At 40.3% G+C, this 22,916-nt stretch overlaps 1 long non-coding RNA gene across 1 annotated transcript; it reads right to left on the bottom strand.

The window, feature by feature from the left end:
* Positions 1-16,328: 16,328 nt before the first annotated feature.
* Positions 16,329-19,054, bottom strand: LOC310763745. Its single transcript, XR_014548785.1, has 3 exons — positions 18,848-19,054; positions 17,266-17,313; positions 16,329-16,351 (listed from the first exon to the last, which is right to left on the bottom strand). It is a non-coding gene; the product is annotated as an uncharacterized lncRNA (long non-coding RNA).
* Between the last annotated feature and the right edge of the window lie 3,862 nt (positions 19,055-22,916).

Here is a 22,916-nt window from a genome sequence, read left to right on the forward strand (position 1 = left end):
CCTTGTGAATTGAGTGTTTATCCTAACACAAGCCTACAGAATCTTCAAACGCGTGTATAGGATGTGGTTTAGCTAGATAATTTAAGAATCTGAACTTAATGGTCTTACAGTGTCACTGTCCCTCTTTAGATGGTTATGTGTATGACTTTACTTACTTTACTTACTTCACAAACTGAAAATATGGGATCCCCTGCTCATTATATTGAGTGGAGCCAGCCCTGCACTTTTATTTATTCATTTATATTTAAGGTAAAAGTCATCATGCAAATCATCGTGATGCGGAATCATATCATCTGGTCAATACAAAATAAACTTACATGGCATCTATCAGATGATACAAAAAATCAACTGCCTGATACTAAATATTTTAATAAAACATTAACTATTACAGTCAAGACCTGGAAAAAATTCCAATAATATTTCATCATTTCATTCATAGAATATTCAACTTCATTGGGGGAGAAATGGATTTTCAAGAGAACAAATTAGTTTCAGTCATATTTTTGAGTGGGGTATAGAAGACACTTTTAGAAGACATCTGAAGGCAGCCCTGTTTAGGGAAGCTTTTAAATTTTGATTCATTACTGTATTTTAATATTTGGTTGGAAGCCGCCCAGAGTGGCTGGGGAAGCCCAGCCAGATGGGCGGGGTATAAATAAATTGTTGTTGTTGTTGTTGTTGTTGTTGTTGTTGTTGTTGTTGTTGTTGTTGTTGTTATCCTGTAACACACTCACCAGCGAGCCTACAAACTCAAGCCTATGTTTCAGCTAAACCAGCCCCTTTTGGTTAACTTCACTGCTGCCACCAAGTGGATATCTTGGGTTTGTTTATTGGCTGCCACTGCTAAATAGCCTTGAGGACTTTGTTATTTTTTTCTGTGTTTTTCACTGTCCCAGCCCTACTGGGTAAAATGGCCTATTAATTAGCCATACTAAGGCCTCAGACTTATTTCAACCAAACTCGGTTGTTTCTAAATGTTACTAAATGTTTTTGTAGGTAACAAGTTTTGGAAAATATGTTCTCACTCCCTCTTATTTTCCATTAGAGCAAAACAGAAACAATAGAGAAGAATACAACCTAAAACTAGACTACGTTGTTTCATTAACCAAGCCAATACTTAACTTTAGTTCAGCTTCTGAGTCCGCTTGCCTGCTAGCTTCTTCTGCAATGTTCCAACTTTCACAGTATTCTAGCTCATTGGTTTCAGCTTTGTTTGCTTTTGCATTCTCTCTCTCTCTCTCTCTCTCTCTCTCTCTCTCACACACACACACACACACACACACACACACACACAGCACAACCCATTGGCCCATCATGTAGCAACCTTGCCATGAGATATCCTGGCCCAGCTTTTCAAAGCGAAGAGCAGGCAAGTCACAAAGCAGAACCAAGTCCCTGTTTGAAGCAGCAGCCAAACGTCTTTTGCTGTTGTGCGTTCAGATCCCGAGACCTCCCTCCTTAAATAAATACACATTTGATTCAAATTTTAGTTTTGGTTTTTGGCAGAATTTAGGCCACAACTTTATTGATTACAGAAAGTGAGTGGTTGCATAGGCTCTGGTTCAACTAGCTCCCTACACCCTTGCAGGTAGCGCTGACCCAGAGCTCTGTCGTAGGTCAGCCAAGGGTGAATACCTGAGGTAGGTGAAAAGCCTGGGAGCAGACTCTGTTCACTCCCCAGGTGCTCCCCTGGACTCAGGAACAGGCACAATCCCCTTTCGGGGGTTGACCAAACCAAGTTGATTCCCTGGATTCCTTTAACGGAATACCCTTCACATAGGGATGGCAAGACCGTTCTCCCATCCCTATCACCTGAACCAGTGCCTATCCGCAACCTTAAAAGTTGTGACGTTTTGCTACGCAGCAGGAGAAACCCAAATGGCTCCAGCTAATCAGCCAAGTGGGAAAATTCCTGCCGTGCCCCTGTCCCAATGACAGACGACACACGACGGCATGGCAAGGTCAATCACAAAAGACCCTAAATATAGGGAGAGGTGGGCGGGTGTTCCGATTCACAAGCCGAAAGAGGAAGCTCTGGGTCACATGCATGGGTATATATATAGGCCCCTCGATCCATTTGCACTGCAACCCATTGGCCAGATCGAACCCAGCATTGAGGGACCTCCAATTGGGCATTGTGGCTATCCAAATGACCCAACCCACAACCAAGAGGTCAGTCTCATAGATTTCACCGCAACACGTGCCCTCTTAGAAGGAGGAAATGGTTTGCAAAATAAACTCAAAATCCCTCAGCTACTCATTGAAATGTAAACCCATCATCCACCCCAAAGTGCTCTGAGTTTCACAGGCCTCCCCCAAAGTTGTTGATATTTTCTTCATGAGAAGGAAGCGGTGGGGGAACTTATTTCAGCCTTTCTTTCTTTTTTTCTTTTTTTCTTTCTTTCTTTCTTTCTTTCTTTCTTTCTTTCTTTCTCTTTCTTTCTTTCTTTCTTTCTTTCTTTCTCTCTTTCTCTCTTTCTCTCTTTCTCTCTTTCTCTCTTTCTCTCTTTCTCTCTTTCTTTCTTTTCGCCCGTGTGAATTCATCAGTGTTCAAATCCCAGTATCACGTGAATTCAGAACTTACACATTGATGATGCTGAAAATAGAAATTGTATTAATAGACCTGGAAAACTGAATACCCTTGTAATGGAAGAAGTACATATGTAACATCGTTTCCTAGCTTGGTAAGGTGAGTTATTTCACCTGAGGGACAACTTAATACAATAGAGTGCATAAATCTGGAATGCTGCCAATACCTCTGTATTCAAGAATCTCATTCACATTAATAAGCTGACGGTGTGTAGATCTCAATTAGTAAAATAAGCTGGAGCTATCAGAGACAATTCAAGGAACACATAGCATATTTCACTGATCTTCATCTTTAGGCCATGTGTACAATGTTTAAAATTTGTAGGTATGATGCACACAAACACAGATTAATGAGTTGGTGACACCCTTAATATTTTGAAATATAGAAAGTGGAAGAGTGACAAAACACCTACGATAAATGAGTGGCAGGTCCAAATGATAGAATATCTGCAGTTGGCTATGATGACAGGGAGAGTTAGAGGCTATCCAAAACAGAAAGTACAGAAAGAATGGAAAATCTTTAAAGAATATCTGGAAAACTATTGTAATAATAAACATCTCCTGGCAGATCTAGAATGATTCTTGCAAAACAAGAAATATAATGTTTTTGGTATCTGATGAAAACAAAGAAAGTAATACAACAATTTGGAACTGTGTGAGAAAAAATAATAGAAATAATAATACAATGAATCTAATTGGAAGTCAGATGTGTTTATTTTATTTCTCTCTTTTTAAATTCTTCCTTTAACCTTTTTTCTTTTTCTTTTTTCTTTTTCTTCTTTTTCTTTATACTGTTTGTCTTTGGTCTTTCTTCTTTTGATCTGCTAAGAAAGAGATAAAGCTAAATATGAATATCTGAGTAAGTTAAAGTGATGTTCTGTAACTTGTCAATCATTGTTAAAGATGGACAGTTGTAATGAACTGATGTAGTTACTGTAGTTTTTCTTGTTATTGTTGAATCTTAAAGTATGTGAAACTCAATAATAATAATAATAATAATAATAATAATAATAATAATAATAATAATTTGAAATATAATGAAGGAAATGTCCATACCAGGCTGCTAAAAACTAGTGTTATTTTTCTAGAGACACCTCATTCATTGCCATTCAAAAGCAATATCTCTGGTTCAGGCAGTGTGATGGAATGCTGTTATTTCCATAATTTTTTCTCCCTTTCTTGCACAGTCTAGAGACCATAATCAAGGCACAAGAATCTGCTTATTCAATTCTGATTATAAAGTTAGACCAAATATTAAATAATGCTTTCAGAAAATCACAGTGTGGCTACACCATTGATCGAGACATACTACCACCAGCACATAACTCAGGCACTTAAAGCTTACACTGGCTGCCCATTAAGTTACTGAACCAGGTTCAAAGTTATTGTATTAATTTATGCAGCCCTTAGCAACATGGGGCTGAGATAGCTTAAGGACCATCTGATGCCTTATATCCCAGCCTGGTCACTCAGATCTTTGGGGGTCTGTTGGTGGTCTTTGGTGGTCCAAAATACAGCACGTTTTTCCTGTACTGTAAAACACTTAGAAACGTGAAAAATTAAGTGGTATATAAATGTCTTAAATAAATGAAGAGCTACAGGTTTTGTATGTACTTTCTATTAGTTGCATACTGCTCAATGTGTTATGCTTCCTAATGTGCTTAAAGGTAAAGGTACCCTTGACCATTAGGTCCAGTTGCGGAAGATGCTGGGGTTGCGGTGCTCATCTCGCTCTACAGTGGTACCTCGGGTTACATATGCTTCAGATTATATATGCTTCAGGTTACACACTCTGCTAACCCAGAAATTGTGCTTCAGCTTAAGAACTTTGCTTCAGGATAAGAACAGAAATCGGGCTCCAGCGGTGCGGCAGCAGCAGGAGGCCCCATTAGCTAAAGTGGTGCTTCAGGTTAAGAACAGTTTCAGGTTAAGAACGGACCTCTGGAACGAATTAAGTACTTAACCTGAGGTACCACTGTATAGGCCGAGGGAGCCGGCGTTTGTCCGAAAACAGCTTCCGGGTCATGTGGTCAGCATGACTAAGCTGCTTCTGGCAAACCGGAGCAGCGCACGGAAACACTTAGAAAAAACAATTAATTTGTGAAGCCTTGACTTAGTTTCTTCAGTTGGAATCTAAGAAAAAACAATTAATTTGTGAAGCCTTGACTTAGTTTCTTCAGTTGGAATCTAAAAGAACCTTTGATTACTACAATTGGTGTAAAGAGACTATTACAGCAACTTTGTAAAGGTATCCATATTGGCAACTGTGACCAATAGACATTGATGACTTCCAGTGCAATCCTATACATGTCTACTCTGAAGTAAGACCTATTGGGTAGGTATAGGAATGCACTCTTAATCATTCCCCTCCCATCTTAACAATCCTGCAACTTTGACCTTTCTTTTAGATTTCTCTCTTATGCTATTTTATGGTTAAGTCTCTCAAATCCTCACATAAAAAAAACAAAAGAAAACAAAAACAAAATTATATCTGTAGTGTTGTTTTTATCTCTCCACTGTGTATATTTATACTATAACAAATTCAGGTCAGTGACTTTCTTTCCTTTTGTTTTTATAATGATGGGCGCAATGGGACACTATTTATGTTTGATTCTATTAATAAAAACTACCATTACTGAAAATTGGCTTATTCATTTTCAGTGCATCCACAATGGGATGAGGTTATGTGAAGAGAAATCAATAAAGCAGATTTAAGGACACAGCATAATTGTAAACTTTTCAACAGAAGAGACAGAAAACATTAAGTGGGTTTGTAATGCAACCCAAGGAATGGTGACTTGAATGTACAGTAGTAGATTTCCGTCACTATTTATCAAGACACTGAGAGATAAGATGGTGCTAGAACGTGATTGGAAAAAGTAATACATATAACCGAAAGATAAGTGTGTTTAACAACTGACTTTATCAAAGTGAGTTGCTGCAAATAGGATGTAGAACTGCAACTGGTGATTTATTCCACTTGAGAAACAATTCATTTTGTGTCACACGTACTTCATTCCTACTTCTTTTTCAAAGTAAATACAACTTGGAAGATGTACTTCTGCACACTCCGAACTAGGATAAATTCATTCTATCCCAGCTGCAAATGGAACTATTTTGGTATGATTCTTAACATTCTTTTGTATGTCAAAGGTCTTTATTAAGGGATTCTGAAGGGACTCACAGCAAAGGCAGTGACAGAGACATGTTGCCTATAATTCTTCATAATAATAATAATAATAATAATAATAATAATAATAATAATAATTTATTATTTATAACCCGCCCATCTGGCTGAGTTTCCCCAGCCACTCTGGGCGGCTCCCAATCAAGTGTTAAAAACAGTACAGCGTTACATATTAAAAACTTCCCTGAACAGGGCTGCCTTAAGATGTCTTCTGAACGTCAGGTAGTTGTTTATCTCTTTGACATCTGATGGGAGGGCGTTCCACAGGGCAGGCACAATATACCCTTAACAATATACCCTTAATAGGATTTTATCTAAATTGCATATACAATTATTATTTTTCTTTGACAGCCAAAATTTTTTCACTGTAAAAAAATGATAGAAAACACAAACACAAAAGCAACTCCCACCCCCCACAAATCCTTAGCAGCAGTCACATAAAATATCTCGCAAGCTGGATCTTGCTGGATCTCACTGGATCTGCTTTTCCATCTCTGCTTCCTCTGTGATCTTCGGATAGGTGCCAGAAAACTGATTACAGGTCACTTTCACAATAAAAATAATAATTTAATAATAATAATTTATTATTTATTTTAATAAATTTTTATTGGTTTTTCCACACATAATACAAAACAATACAACACAATACATAGACATACAAACATATAAACACGTATACTTTCTTAACCTTTCTTTTCTTGAACCTTCTTTCAGCGACTTCCCCATACCTCCCCTTTCTGCATCCCTGTTATCAATCTTTTCAGCATCCCCTAATTTCAATATAACACTTTCTTTAGATCTTATTTCTCATATCCAATTGTTAATCGCTGCAATTCTATTTTACATTACCCAAAACATTTTAGCATTCATTAATTTTACAACAGTTCTTAAGATAGATTTTAAATTTCTTCCAATCTTCTTCCACCGTCTCTTTCCCTTGGTCTCGGATTCTGCCGGTCATCTCCGCCAGTCCCATGTAGTCTATTACCTTGGTCTGCCATTCTTCCAGTGTGGGTAGTTCTTGTGTCTTCCAGTACTTTGCTAACAGTACTCTTGCTAATAATTTATTATTTATACCCCGCCCATCTGGCTGGGTTCCCCCAGCCACTCTGGGGAACACCATAGAAGTGAGAAACTTCAAATTTTGAGGATCTTTGCTTAATCTTCTCAAATACATTGCATAAAATAAGTTCATCACCAACTTGTTTCCAAGGGCCCTGGACATACACAAAGGAGAAAACAGGCATTATTCCAACTGTTTGGAGCTAATAAGCTAGTTTCCCGTAGTGGTGGCTGCTCCCTGTTTCATCTGTCCCACTAAGCATGTGCTACCCTGTTAAAGTGATGTAGAGGAGTGGGATACACAAACAGCATGAAAGACTGTGTCAAGCATAATCTACAGGTCATTGGAATTCCTGTGTGCCTCCATCTGATGCTAGCCTGGTTAACATTAGGATACCTTATACATTGTTGTTGTTGTTGTTTAGTCGTTTAGTCGTGTCCGACTCTTCATGACACCATGGACCAGGGCATGCCAGGCACTTCTGTCTTCCACTGCCTCCCGCAGTTTGGTCAAACTCATGCTGGTAGCTTCGAGAACACTATCCAACATCTCGTCCTCTGTTGTCCCCTTCTCCTTGTGCCCTCCATCTTTCCCAACATCAGGGTCTTTTCCAGGGAGTCTTCTCTTCTCATGAGGTGGCCAAAGTATTGGAGGCTCAGCTTCACGATCTGTCCTTCCAGTGAGCACTCAGGCCTGATTTCCTTAAGAATGGATAGGTTTGTTCTTCTTGCAGTCCATGGGACTCTCAAGAGTCTCCTCCAGCACCATAATTCAAAAGCATCAATTCTTCGGCAATCAGCCTTCTTTATGGTCCAGCTCTCACTTCCATACATCCCTACTGGGAAAACCATAGCTTTTACTATACGGACCTTTGTTGGCAAGGTGATGTCTCTACTTTTTAAGATGCTGTCTAGGTTTGTCATTGCTTTTCTCCCAAGAAGCAGGCATCTTTTAATTTCGTGGCTGCAGTCACCTTATACATACTGCACATCTATTGACTGCCTGGTGCCCAAGTCGCTAGTTCAGGCATCCCCAAACTTGGCCCTCCAGCTGTTTTGGGACTACAATTCCCATCATCCCTGACCACAGGTCCTGTTAGCTAGGGATGATGGGAGTTGTAGTCCAAAAACAGCTGGCAGGCAGAGTTTGGGGATGCCTGCACTAGTTGGTATAGCTAGAAGAAAATAAGGACTCTAACATTAGCATACCTTCCAAGTTTCCTGTTTTAAGAGGGACGTCCTGGATTGACAGAAGTATGTCTGTGGCACCGGTGGAGGAGGAGGCCACAGAGGAGACTGTGCCTTCCCCTAGGCAACACCAGCTGCTGCAGTGTCTCCCAATGCTGAACAAATCAATTTATTCAGTTGCTGACCAGAGTGGTTTCCCAATGGGCCAGTACAGCCTTCTCTTAGGCTGTGCTGTGTAGGTATTTTGTCTGTTGTTTGGGGGCGGGGCAATGCCTGTTCCCCACCCAGGAAATAGCACTTGGTGGTCCACATAACAGTTTTTATATTTCCAAATGTGCCCCTCATGCCTCCAAAGTTAGGGTGCCCCTGAATGGCTGGATAACAAACTTGTGCATTGATTCATCCATTTTCTGATAACTGCATCTCTGCAGTTTTACTGTTCTGACAATTTTGAATTCACCGTTCTACTAAACTTTTACGTGTATAAAAATGGTGCATGTGCACTTGCTTTAGGAATACCAAGGCGGCAAAAAAGAAAAGGAATTGTGGACTAGGCATGCAGTTTTAAATTGCTCCTGAAAATATAACCCCCTGCTACACTGCTCTGCAGAGGTCAAAAGTACAATTAATATTGATGCAGTTGTAGGGCAACAAAAGAATCAAGTCGGCACATTCTTGACTTCCAGACTAGTTAGCACTAATACGTCCTGGGTCAGCATTACTGCAGCTTAGATTTGTGTCTCCTATATTTATCCTGCCGAAGGTTTACCGCTTTAAATTATCTAGCTCTGTGACACAGCATAGCTTCACTCACACTAGATCTTTATTGGGTGGGTGGAGGTCAGGGTAAAATAAATTGCATCAGTGTATTTGTGTGATCAATTGATTGCAAGGTCAAATGCAGCTTAAATTCAGAGGGAACGCTGGAGACCCAGGACATTTTCTCGAAATCAATGACTGCTTGAAAAGGTGTGATAACTAGAGGCTTTGGACCATTAACACCATCTGGTCATTAAGCCCTTGAAATTGTTATAGGCTTTATAACCTTTCTTATCTAAAGCAAACAATTAAACATTTTAATTACATCACAGGGATGACAGGAGATAATTGAAATTATCAGGAAGTAATGTGGCCACATTAATTTGAGTTACTGTGCCACTGTTTACCTATGGAGTTGCCATGCAGACAAGAATTATTACCCAGTAGCTATTCAATTAGGCCTGTATCTAGGTTCCTTCTTCCATAAAGGATGTCACAGGGAAGAGGAGATGGAGAGAGATGTTGCATTCTATGCATTCCACAGTTCTCAAGTATAATTGGTTGTCTTGTGCCAGGAGGAAATCGTAGGGACCTATCATATGATTTTGGATACTCCATCTTAACATATGGTCCGTTTAAAACTGCTTTTGATACCAAGGGACCAAAACAAAACATTGTTTAATACAGTGGTACCTCAGGTTAAGTACTTAATTCGTTTCAGAGGTCCTTTCTTAACCTGAAACTGTTCTTAACCTGAAGCACCACTTTAGCTAATGGGGCCTCCTGCTGCTGCACCGCCGGAGCCCGATTTCTGTTCTTATCCTGAAGTTCTTAAGCTGACGCACTATTTCTGGGTTAGCGGAGTGTGTAACCTGAAGCGTATGTAACCTGAAGCGTATGTAACCCAAGGTACCACTGTACACCACTGAGGGAGAAGGTTCAGCTGCTTCCCCTCCATTATTATTATATTTTTTTTAAAAAAAAAACCTACTGGGCTTCTGCAAACTCCATGCATGAGCCACTTCGGCTCTTTGGATCTCAGCTGTATATAGTTGAATTTGTTTAACATATTTATGCTCTACTTTTCAAAATCTTACAATAGCCAGAGATAAAGGTGCACCTGAGGCATAATCAGGGGTGATCTGAAATGGGCAATGCAGGAGAAAGAGACAGAGACTGCCCACCACTCTCTGTTGCCCAAAACAACATCCTTGAGTTGTATGTGTTTGGGTGTTTTTAAAAAATCAAGGCTTCTACCATTCTTCAATAAAGTATATTGCTTTCATCTACACCAGTCATGTCCATTTGGTTATTCCGGCCCAGGTGGCAGTATCTTGTGGTAAAATCCTAAAAAAAAAGCTCAACAACTTTGGGTGGCCCTTTGGGTGACCCTCACGGCCCTTCACTTCATCATATCTGGCTCTCTTTGAAAAAAGTTTGGACACTGCTGATCTACACAAAAAGAAGTCATGACATTTGGGTGGGCAGAACAGTTTCCCTCTTCCCTTCTATCATGTTTCAGACCACTTCTGGACATAGCCCTCACAAGCTTCTGAACACCTCCCAAGCCTCCAAAATCATGGTTCAGTCTTTCTCCTGTCACCCACAATCATATTGATACATTTTCATTCGCTGAGAGGCTTTCTAGATGCTGGTGAAAATTTTGCTACCTGAACTTACTGCTTTACACCAGCTTCTTGTGCATAGGATTGCTCCCTACATTAAGCGAGATTGTTAGATTGATAATAGGAAGCGAATTCTAAATTTAAGGCAGAGCAGAAACAATTTTTTAGAATTATGCAGCAAGTATTAACTGTTTTCCTATATTATAAGATATTTGAACACTGAAATGTTGAATTGAAAAAATATTATTGATATTTAATATTTATCTGATTGAACTACTATTGCATGCTTTAATTCTTCCATGCCGTACTGTAGAGCTTTCAACTAGCAAAAACCTTCCTGGACCAGGTGTCCCTTGTGTCCCTTCAAATTCTAAGATTCTATTATTCTTTCCTTCCTTTTAAAAGCAAGTAGTTCAGAATTCCAGAATGGGTGAAAAAATTGGGTAGGGAGAATTTTGGAAACACCTCTAAGATGCCTTTACATAAGGTGATAATCAGAAGAGGGGGTGGCTATGAGTGAGTTAGAAAACTTTAACTCTTCTGCAAGCAGGAACAGCATTTTATAATAGGAAGCATTTCACACAATGTTTCTGAATTTGATTTCTTCAGGCAGCACAAGCAACACTTATCTGCCTACAATCCCATTTTTCTTTATGTCCCAATCACCACTGGACTTAGTGGACTGCCTACATGGAGTCATTAAGCTTGGTGGAAGTAGCAGGCCTAGCTTTGATCATTACCAAATATTTCTGATGGATGCCTTCAGGCTCTCAGCTTTCTCTCGCTGCTCTTGCCTAGTCTCCGCTTGACATATTCTCTTGTTAAATCACTACAATTTGCAACAGGTCATTCATCTTCCCAGCTACTTCTGACAATCCTCCGGTGCATCGAACCCCAATAAACAGGGAGACTGTGATGATAATGCCATAGAAATGTCAAGGTCCAGGGAGTTCAGTAATCACTACAAAATGACTGCGTTGAGAAAATAATTTGTTTGGGGTTGCATTCCACTAGCTATTTTTCTTTAAGCACTTGCAACACTAAGCTGTTTCATAAAGGCAAGGTTAACAGCACGGGTCCTATTTTAAGGCTCCATAAGTAAATGTAGTTTGAAGAAGTCTGCCAGATAAACAGCCTTAAATGATCTGAATCTGAGATTGTAAGAGGCTTGATAACAGGAAAGGTCAGATGTGTTTCTAGCAGAGTCATGACGAACCAGCAAATGGAGAACAGCTGGCGCGCTTTTGTCTCACGCCTGACTTGTTTTATGCAAGTGAGTTCAGAGCACAGATAAGAAGGCATGACAGGGACTTCCCAAACCAACCCAGGGAGAGGTGAGGCCACTCAGGGAACTGGTATTCTATTCTCATACTAAGCTCTCAATGATCTACTTGCCTATGGCAGGAGTGGGGAACCTCAGGTATTTAGTGGGAGGCTGTGATCATCCAGTCTTCTCTATCTTGCTTGAGAATCCTCCAGGCCATACTCCTCCCAGGGCTCAACTCCTCAACTTACACCTCAACTTTAAATGTTTTTGCCTGGGTGGAATGTCTGATAATGCCTCTTGCTTGCCTGGATTAATGTTAAAGTGATGTGTGTGTGCGCACACACAGAAATTAGCCTACTGTAAACTGCATCTTCATTGCTTCACCTGCTTTTGCCTCTGTTCCTGCCCAGCACTAGCACATGGCCCTGGGAAGGTAGCTCAGAAGGGACTGTTGCCCTCAAGCAGATATATATTCCCCATTCCTAACCTTTGGAGTTGGAAGAGGCAATCTGAGTGCTCCACTCAGACATTTATCATCTTGCGATGATAAGGTATCATGGGCCTGGCATAACTGACAATGTACTATGCACAGTAAACATCCTACTGGGAAGGTCCTTCTGGCAAATATCGCCTTTTGGGGCTAGGTGCTCAAGAAGGTGGTGGTGGTCTTCCAAGACTGTTTCCAGCAATAAGTTATGGGAGGCTACTGTTCAGTGACATGAGAGTAGTCTTCTGGTGTCCTTAAGGACAAATGTTAGACTATGCTGTCTAACATTAATATGATGAAGCTGCTGAGAGCTGTCATCAAGAGATTTGAAGTGTTATCAATATGAGCATGACATTCAGCTCTTTCTCTCTGTTCTATCTGAATCAGGAGAGGGGGCTGATATCTTACACCAGTACTTGAAGGTGATGATGGGCTCGATGTGGAGCCAATAAAGGCTGGATCATGAAAAGACAGAGATGGTATGTGACCTGGGTTCTCATGTCCAAGAGATGGGACACAGCCTGCCTTGAATGGATTGCACTTTCCTGGAAGGAGCTGGTCTGCAGCTTGAGAGGGTTCCTGGATTCAGTAGGGTAGATGCCTCAGTGGCTGGAAGTGTCTTTTTCCAGCTTGGACAGAAATGGCTTAGCCACTGTACTTGACACTCTGGCAACTTGCAGTATCTATGCAAGTATTGTAACAAGTGAAATGTATCAACAGTGGCTACAAACTGAAAGCCATTGAAATAAGGCAGTTTTCCAGGTTAGGTTAGTTCCTGGGAAAGCAATGCTCGTTTTTTAGATATGCAAGTTACTTTCTAGGGCACCTTCCTCCAAAAGCTTGGCTGGTTTAACAGTTTAATTGGGGTTCCTCTCCCACTGTGCCATGAAGAACAGATTTAAGAAACAATCATCATGTTACATGATGCCCTTTTACATTGTGAGGAACTTGGCATGTGTTATATTATGCAGCAATGTGTCGTTAAACTTCATGGCAGGATACAAAATAATCCATCAGGAGGGAAAGAGAAGCCTTTGGGGATCAAAGAAACTAGTGCACACTTGATTAATTGCTGTTTGGTGCAGCAACAGAAAGGGGGAAATTGCCATTTGTTGAACAACTGCTCAGTGTTGCTTTTAATTATTTGGTTGGTTCTTCTCATAAAGCTTACCTAATTACTATTTGAGCTCATTCTCTGGCTGATCCAGTGTCTGGGCCTCCTGCTGTCTACTTTGGTGCTGATATAGGCCTTAGAATGGGAAATGAATTTGGTAGGCACACTGATTAGGTCTTCTCCAGAGTCCATTGAATATTATTGCAGAAATGAGAACCTGAAACAGAGCAGTTTTGAAGTTGGGTTCTTCCCCCCTGCCATTTTAGTGCAATCAACCTCAGGCCTTGGAAATGTAAATAGCATAGATGTGACTCTGACTGCCATCTCCATGTAGAAGAAAACAAAACATTAGAAATGGGTCTATGCCCAGTAGGCAGAAGGTGAGCCATGTTTCACTAAGTTGACTGCTGCCAGTTTCTAGTAGACCATTTAAGCAGCTGTAAGAAACATCAGGCCAGGGTGAAAAATGTGGTCCTCCAGTCCTCTCCATCAGACCCTGGCGGCGCCCCTCAAGCCCCATTCTTCACTGGCCCTGCTTTGCACCTTCCTCAAGTGTTTTTGACTGGCTGGAATGTACAACTGAACTCTGATCATGACTCTTGCTTGCCTGTACAAGGCTAGAGGGGTGTGTGCATAGAAACTAGTCTTCTGTACAAAAGGTAAAAGTTACATGCAATGTTCTGCCCACTTTAGCCCCTGCAGCTACTCACCTCTGTCATGTGGCCTGATAAATCAGATCTGACTGCCAGTGTCAGTGCCTCTGAATACCTGTTGTGGGGGGACATGATTGGGGAGAAAGCTGTAGCATGCATCTTGCTTGTAGTATTCCCATAGATATCGAATTTGGAACTGTGAGAATAGGATGCTGGCATATATGGCCCTTTGGTTTAATCCAGGAGGGTTATGCTTACATTCCTACGTTAACGTGGTTAAATACATACATACATACATACATACATACATACATACACGAGGGGTTCCCTATGGTTATCAGAATCAGTGTGTGGGGAGAGGATGTTTAAATTTTCCTTGCCCCCAGTTGAAGTCTTAATGAATTCCGACAAGCACTGCAATTGGCATTAGGAAAACAGCTTCTATTGGCACCAATGGATTTCTGTCCTATTGCTAAATACTCCATAGTGTATGTTTGCCATAGACATTGTGGTTGGGGAGGAAAGGCTTAAAACTTTCTTCCCCACATGCTGCGATTGTAATAAGGTCCACCCCTCCCTACAAATTTGTTACTTAATTTTTAAAACTGCACAACATGATCGTTAATCATGTCATTGATGTAACATCTAGTCTGCCCTTTAACTGTTAACGGATCATCAGTGTGCACTTTAATGCGCAGTGGTGGATGGGCTATGCATATTCTTGCGCAGAAAGAAGATATACAACACAAGGCTGAAGTCATCTCACTCCTGCTACATATGATAGCCTGCCAAATGAGTTTTGCAATACTTGCAGTGAAAGCTATCATGCTTCACCTTGGCAGGCTTACTTCTGATGCTGTCCTTGGATGGAAGAAATGTGCTACTGTCATACGAACACTTGCATGCATGCACACATACAGCACAGCAAACTGCTCCACAATGAGATGATTTATGAGGAATATTAAAGAGTCTCAGTTTGGTCACTGAAGAAGTGAAGGAAAAGGAATTTATACCGTACCTTCCCTTTTTATTGCTTTTGCTTTGCATTATAGAATAATTTGTCAAGAGCAGCTAAAATGAAGAGTGAGTTGGGAGACTCAAGAATTTTGCCAGGCAGGCATTAGAATGAGGAATAATATTTACGGCATATATCCTTCATGCTGTTAATGTGCAGAAGTGAAGTATATTTCGAAAGGGGACATCATCTAACTCTTGAACTCTTCTGCACCTTGTGGCTTTTGTTTTTCAAAACAACCCAATTCTCTGCCCTCCATAACCAAGCAGTACCTCTTCAACTGGGAAGTACGTAAGTGATTATCTGTCATTAGCAGGAATCCTCACAGGCTTTCAACACGGAAGTCAGACCAGGGCATTGCTGCCCCCTCCAGGACTGATCTTTATGGCCAGATGGTCTGTAAACCTGGCTAATGCACAGTGGCTCGTTACCGTGCTTGCATGTAACCCCAAGACCATCAGGGAGCCCTCCCAGCTGTTTTGCTTTGCCACACACAGAGCAGCACTTTCATGGAGCAATTAGGCAATCTCTCTCCAAGTGATGAGTGCAGTATCTGTATCTGAAATGAGAAAATATTTACTTAGGAAAAAAACATAATAATCAGAAGCGCATTTGAAAATTGTCAGTGGAACAAGCTGCTCTGAGTACTGGATTGGCTGTCTCGGCTCCTCCAGAAAACTGTACTGTATAACTTAGTGGGACTTCCATTTTTGCAGAGGATGACACTGCAGATCTGTCGATATACGTATCACTTTGATGCGACACTTCAGGGTGGTTCTTCTGGATGAGGGTTCAGTTCTATTCCCACTTCAGGAATGCACCAGTATCTATTGATCCCAGGCTTCCTGCTGCAAGGCTCACAGTCACAGCTTTGTGTAGGAATGAGAGGAGATTTGATTCAGTTCACATTCAAGGTGAACCTACCCAAATCTCACTTTCTGAGATGATACAAGACCCATAACACAACCATCCTTCAGATTCGCACTTCTCTGACTTTTGCAGTGCAGTTCTGCAGCCAAGTAATGTGTACAAAAATGCCTATGCATAACTAGGGTAAAGTGTGCATAAAATGCATATATCGGTGAAAATAGCATACGAAAAGGTAGTGCATAAGAGATTAGCTTTGCAATAATAATAATAATAATAATAATGCTGCGTATATAAGGCCAAATTGTCATATACAAGATGTGTATATAAAGAGATATTCACACTAAAATGAGGACTTAAAAAGCAAATTGCATGATATAGAAATAACAAGAATGGGATCTAAGAGTAGAAAGTTGAGAAATAGAGATAAACTGAAATTGACATACACACCTCTAATCTCCTGCAGCAAGCTACGAAGACAGGGGAGGACCTTCTGAGAGAGGCAAGCAGGTAGGTGGGATAACTGTAGCCTCTTGTGCTGAATCAGGGCATAACAGCATTTTATTCCTGTGACTATAAACCATTGTAACCATTTTTAATTCTGAATTTTAAAATTATTGACCTGCTGATGAAGGACAGGTAATTATTTTTGTTATATACCTCAGAAAAAAGCCTGCAAACACCCTTTTCTGCCCCCAGCCCTCCCCATTCCTCCTCTTTTTGTGTGACATTTTTGGGTCACTTCTAGGTTTGGTACGATGCACGTATGTGTGGTTGTGCGCACATTGAACTAGCCCTTTCCGATTTGTACCTTGCATCTTTTTGGCAGAAATCACTTAGAATTTTCTTGCCTGCATAAATAATGTGTGCATATGCACACACACAAATATACACACAGCTTTAAAACTTGCCACAGAATTTAGATCCATTCTAAATGTGAACTCAGAGAATTCAAAGACAGGAATGAGACTCTGGACACCTTCCTGCAATTGTCAAACTTTCAAAGCTATTAGATTTTGCAATAGAGGGATGTAAAGAGGACCCTTTCACTCTTTGAAGTACAGCTCCCCACAGTTAAACTTTGATTAAAAAGAAAACCACATGTTCTGACAACTTTATGCAGAGAGTTACACTTGCAGACATCCAATACAATTCCTGTAGGGAAACTAATTAGACAACCTCCCTCACCCCACCCCAGTTGGATATTTTCCCACAAAAAGGTAGCAATGTTGACGGAAATTTAAGGTTTTACTGGATACACAACCAGACCCAAAGGCACCTGTTTTTCTTTTTATATTGTAAAGGAAAAGGGATTGAGGGTGAGAAAAGGTATCGGCTTTAAAACTTTGCAAATGAACAGGATGCAGACATTCCTACAAAAAACCCCACATGTTCCAACAAAAAAGTGCTGTGTATTTCATTGTCAAATCTGATCCTTGTAACCATTCTCACCTGTCTCTGAATGGATGCAGTTCAGTGTATTTTACATTCCCTGCAATTCTGCAAATACAGATAATATTTTAACAACAACAAAACATTGGAAAAATACTGTGATGTCTAGCCAGAGTAAATTGGAGACATTCTGCCCTTCATAAAACAGACTAAAGTTTAAGCAGTTGTGTAAAAGATATTGTGGTCAGGCACTGCACAATAATAATGGGGTTATTGCAAGCCTTAAGCTACACATGGTGCCATAAATGTTTCACCGAGTTGATTTTATGTACACTATGAAAGAATTAGAGAATCCAACATGGCCTCCCCTGACATTGTTTTAAGGTAATGCTGACAGTTGCACACATGTTTTAAAAAAAAGAAATGAAAAAAACAACCAAATCACAGTTGAACTTTAAACATTAGATGCATCTATATATTCCAGGATTCAGTTACTTGCCTATACATTTACATACCACATTTCTGCCAATATATGTAAGGTGGTGCACAGTTTAAAACATTTAATAGAAAACAGAAGAGACAAGAAACAAAAAGGGAAAGGCAAAAAGGGAAATTATGGCAACATGGAAGATTGAAAACCACTTTCTACTGAGCTGGGCCACTAGCGCATCTGTGTTTTGCAGTTTTGTCTTGTGAACAACTATTGATCTTCGTATGAAAGGTGGTATACAAATTTAATAAAATAATAATAATAAAATCAAACTCAGTATTTTCTACAGTGACTGGCAGTGAGTCTCCATGGTTTCAGGCATGACTCTGAAATGGGGTCCGAAGATGAGAGAGGTATGAGAAGAGAACGGATGGTAAACTATGGAAGGGCCCTTTCTGTGGTGGCACCACCATTATGGAACACCCTTTCAGGTGAAGTGCCTTTGTCCTCTACATTATTATCATTAGGTGCAAGGTAAAAATATTTCCGTTTACTCAGGCATTTAGTATGTGAAATGCAGTACATTTTCAGCAGCAGGCAATTATTGGATATATTTTGAAATGTGATTAAGGATGTCTCTTGACACCAAGGTCATCGTAGCCTCCAGTAGCAAATGCTGAATATAAAAACACACACACCATGCTATGAACCTGCTTCTTGGGTGCTCATATATCAGGGACATTGTTCTGTCCTAGGTGGGTTCTGGCTTGAACAGAAACTCCTAGAGAACAGAGCTGTCACAGGACAGCAGTGACACACCCAAGGCCCCAGACAAACAAAGGCTCACATAATAATAATAATAATAATAATAATAATAATAATAATAATAATAATTTATTTATACCCCGCCCTCCCCAGCCAAGGCCAGGCTCAGGGCGGCTAACAACCAATAATAAAAACAAGTTGAATGAATACAACTTAAAAACAAGATTAAAATACAACATTAAAACATTAAAATGCAGCCTCAACACAGGAGGAGGAGAAAGGAAAAAATAAAGAGGGGGAGGGGTGGTCCAAAGTCCAATCCCAGGCAAGTAGGGAGTCTGGCAAAAGACACAGCACTGGCAGAAAAATGTTTAAGCAACTCTTCCAACATGGCTTTTTGGCTGCAGCTGCTGGAACCACACCCGAGTTCTAGCTGAATTCCATTACCTGTTGTCAAAGAGAGGTCTCCTTGTGAGGAGGACCTTACTCCTGAGAAGATATTGACTCCCAATGGGTCTTCCCTAAACTTTGGCACTTCTCTCTATGGGTTTCCATCTACCATTCAAGGCACTCATACGGGCTTGAGGCCTATTGGCCTCAGAGACTGAACTCTCCTCCTGTATGGATGACCCTCATCCAGCCTTCTTGTCTGAGAGTCCTCTTTCTCATCAGAAGATCTATTCAGGTCCTGGGCTTCTGTGGAAAGCTCCTGTCTCTGCCACCACAATGCCAAGAATCCCAGGTTTCTCAGCCTCACTTGCATATACCACAAGTACCTGCACTGGTGTATTTTTTTAAAAAATTTAACTGCTACCAATTCCTTCAGGCCTAAAAGTCATTTGGTAACATGCTTGGACTTGGATATGAGATGGACTCCAGGGACGAGGTTAATTTAAACTGGTTTATTTAGAGAGTTCTATATACAAAAGCAAAATCGAATGCCTGTATTGGGGCCTAATATGCTAGTTGGCAGTTTCCACACAGTCCAGAGCTGCTGCTGCTGCTGCTGACTTTAGCCTCTAAATGGCTTTTGCCTCAAGCCTAGTACTCCATCCCAGCCAATTACCTCCACACTAACACCTGACTGACTGACTGACTCTCTGACTCTGACACACAGACACTGACTGTTGATCTCCACTTGACCGTTTGTTGCCCAACTGACTGGAGCCTCCAGCCAACCAGACTGAAATGTGCCCCATCCAATCCAGCTTACTCAGTTTTGAAGCATTATCTCTCTGCTAACCTTTCACCTAGCAACCAAAACTAAACCAGCTTCTAACATTATAAGAATATAAGGCCACAGTTGTCATAGAATATATGTTTCTTTAAAACAATAACTGAAACACATGCCATGTTCTCCACAGTTTTGCTGCATAGCTGGGGCTTCAAGTTATCTTGCAGTGAGGAATCCCCCACCTGATGAATTATTATTATTATTACTTAATTAATTAAATTTTTATATGATCCTTCATCTGAGCTTCACAGGGCAGTACACAATATAAAAACAAACAAATGCATACCATAATAACAAATGAAACACTACCTCCCAGTTAAAAGACTGTTTAATTAGCCATTTAGCCAAGTGTAATGATGTTCAACCCTGTACTGCTTTCAGTTTGTTGTAATGCTGTTAGTAAACAGATGTCTCATTTACTTAACTGTACCTTGTTTGTTAGAATCATGACAGTCATGGAGGCAATGATAGATGTTCAGGTAGATTTACAATATATCCATTTTCCCCACAAAGAGGGATGAGGGCCTTGGGTATATTTAGGAGGACAGGTGTGTGTGCTTTTTACCTGTGGCAACATAAATGTATGAAATGGTTTCCCATAGATGTCTGAAATGGTTTCGTTTTCAAAGCAGATATGAAACCAGCAGAAAGATGCTTGCTTCGTTTTGGGATATGGTATCAGTTCCAGGCTAGGGAATTAATCCCACCAGTATATATCTGGAACCCAATGGCAGTACTCTAACCCTCTTTCCTATTCATATTAACACCCAGTGGGGAGTTGCATTAATAGAATCAATCCCACAAAAATTAGCTGAAGCTGAAGTAGGAAATTCTGCTCCCAGTATGGAGCAGACTAGAGGAAATTGAAAATCCCTTCAGTATGCTGCACTTTAGGTGATAATTGCTGCATTCCAAGGAGTTCAAATTTGTGGCACCCACTTTACAGTGGATTGCAACATTTTGATTAGCCAGACTGAAGCCTCACTACTAAGCAGAGAGAGAGAAACTCACTGAATACACACAGGGATAATTTATTGGTTGCCGTCGCTCTGCCAGGGTACCATGCAGCCAAATTAATTATTGAAGAAAGTCTAATATTGAGATCTTTGGGACTTCAGGCTAAGATTGCAGAACGTGTTTCCTGTTTCTCTCCATCAAGCCAATAGCCGGATCCCACTTACTTAGCTCAGACTGTTTGTATTATATCTTTGGGATTTAAAAACCAACCTTCTGCATCCAAGAACTACTTTGTTTAGTTCCTTATGTTTGCAAACGACTTTTTAATTACAGAGCTTAATGGCTAGATAATGCATTTTTGTAGTAATAATTTGGTAATGATCCAAATGGCTGCTGATTTTAACTACTGTGCCAGCTCAGATATCTACAAAGAGTTTACTTTTTAAAATGTACATAAAAATTCAACAACTCTCTTACCCTCAGAAAATTATGTGGATCAAGCATTGCTTCTTCTTAACCAAATACATGGTATAAAATCCATTTGTATCAAATGAAAGAGGATAGGAGACTATAACCAGTAGCTGCTTCCCACAAGGTTTGAATTGATATGAATGTAGGTCCTAAGATGTAGGTCCTATGAAACAGGGAGCACCTCCCACCTCCCATAAGGATGAATTTGTGTGTCGGCAGTGTTGCATCTGGCCCCAGAGAGAGGTGGGGTGTGTAGGCACCAAGATATAGAAGCAAATTTCATTGTTGGCTGGAGATCAGAGTAAAACAGCTTATTCATTCCCTCTTCGTCATTTGCCTTGGTACCTCCTCACCTTTGTGTTGCAGTCTAAGTACCACTGTTTTCATAAGGGCTACACATGATATCTTCCCCATCAGGGAGGGGTTTGCAGGAAAGTAACAGATTTAAGCAAGAACACCAGTCATTATAGGGAGACATTGGAATGATGGAGCGGTACTCCCTAGACCTACTGCTCATGGCTGTGGAAATGAATCCCTTGAAGGCTAACCTGAATTTGGATGTTCAGTGGGATAGTGAACACCTGAAAGAAGGAGGAGAAAGGCAGCACACTACCTTCAATGCAAAGCAAGATCAGACTCATCCTAATTTGAGGCAGTGCATTATAATAACATCTCAGTTGTAAAGCTACAGTGCAGTTGATAAAGTTGTGACCCTAATAAATAAAAAATGTGTCATCTCCCCCCCCCCCCCAGGTATGGACACCATAGAATGGATATATTCATGCTATAGGATGGAAATACATTTTATATATCCATGAATTTCTTCTAATAGTAAAAGAAGACTTGTACTTAAGATGGAGGAAGGTTGCTTAATCTTAAACAGCAATTAGTGGCATGTTGATAGCTGGTTCTCCTTATGGAGGAATTATTTATTTAGATGAATCTTGAGAGAAGGAATAGTTTTGGTGTTTTAGCTCCTCTACAATGTTGGAGATATTCTCTTTAATGAGATATAGAGGTCATCATATTTTTCATTGAATGCACCAGAAGCATGTGAAAACATCTGATCTGATTCAAATCTAAGCTGTATCACTTTCTACAGGAGATCTATATTGTATCAGTTAAAAAGCAACAGTGCTGGGTTTCCCTAACTCTTGTTTTTGAAAACAAATTCAATTTCTATATAAAATTGTGACTGACTACTTTATTTCAACCATACAGCAAAGAATTTGACGTGGGTTCCTTTAGAACATCGCAGCTGTCTGGTGCAATTCATGCAATTATTAAATGATCATCAATTCTAGCTAATATCTGATTTAGTTATTTAATTATCCTTATACCACTTATATGTCTAGGGATTGGTCAAATTATTGTGTTTTACTGCTACTAAACTAGCTGTTCTTCTGAGCCCTGCCTGGTAAAATGTTGCTCTTAAAAGTAAATGGGTGATTCAGGCTGCAATCCTGCATGCGCTTAATTGGGAGCAAGTCCCACTGAATTCGTTGGGATTTATTTCATAGTAGACATGCATAGAATTGTGCTGTTAAAGATGACCTAAACTGGGATGGGGCTTAAAACAGGGAAGGAGAACCTTATTGGACTGCATTGTTGCACTCCAACTCCCATCAGCTTCAGGCATCATAGCCAGTGATCACAACTCATGGGAGTTGTGGTCTAGCAACTTCTGGAGCCCCAGAGAATCTCTGCCCCACTCTGAAATGTCTGTCACTGAATGCTTCTCCACTGTGTAAGGCAGAAATGAGCATTATCAACATGAGTTAAGGTATATAGTAGGGAACTGGCAAAGATCTTGCCTTGTCCTGTGAAATAAACAAAAACGAGGGATAAAATATA

Source organism: Podarcis filfolensis (genome assembly GCF_964270895.1).
Source record: "Podarcis filfolensis genome assembly, chromosome: 5".
Lineage (NCBI taxonomy): Eukaryota > Metazoa > Chordata > Lepidosauria > Squamata > Lacertidae > Podarcis > Podarcis filfolensis.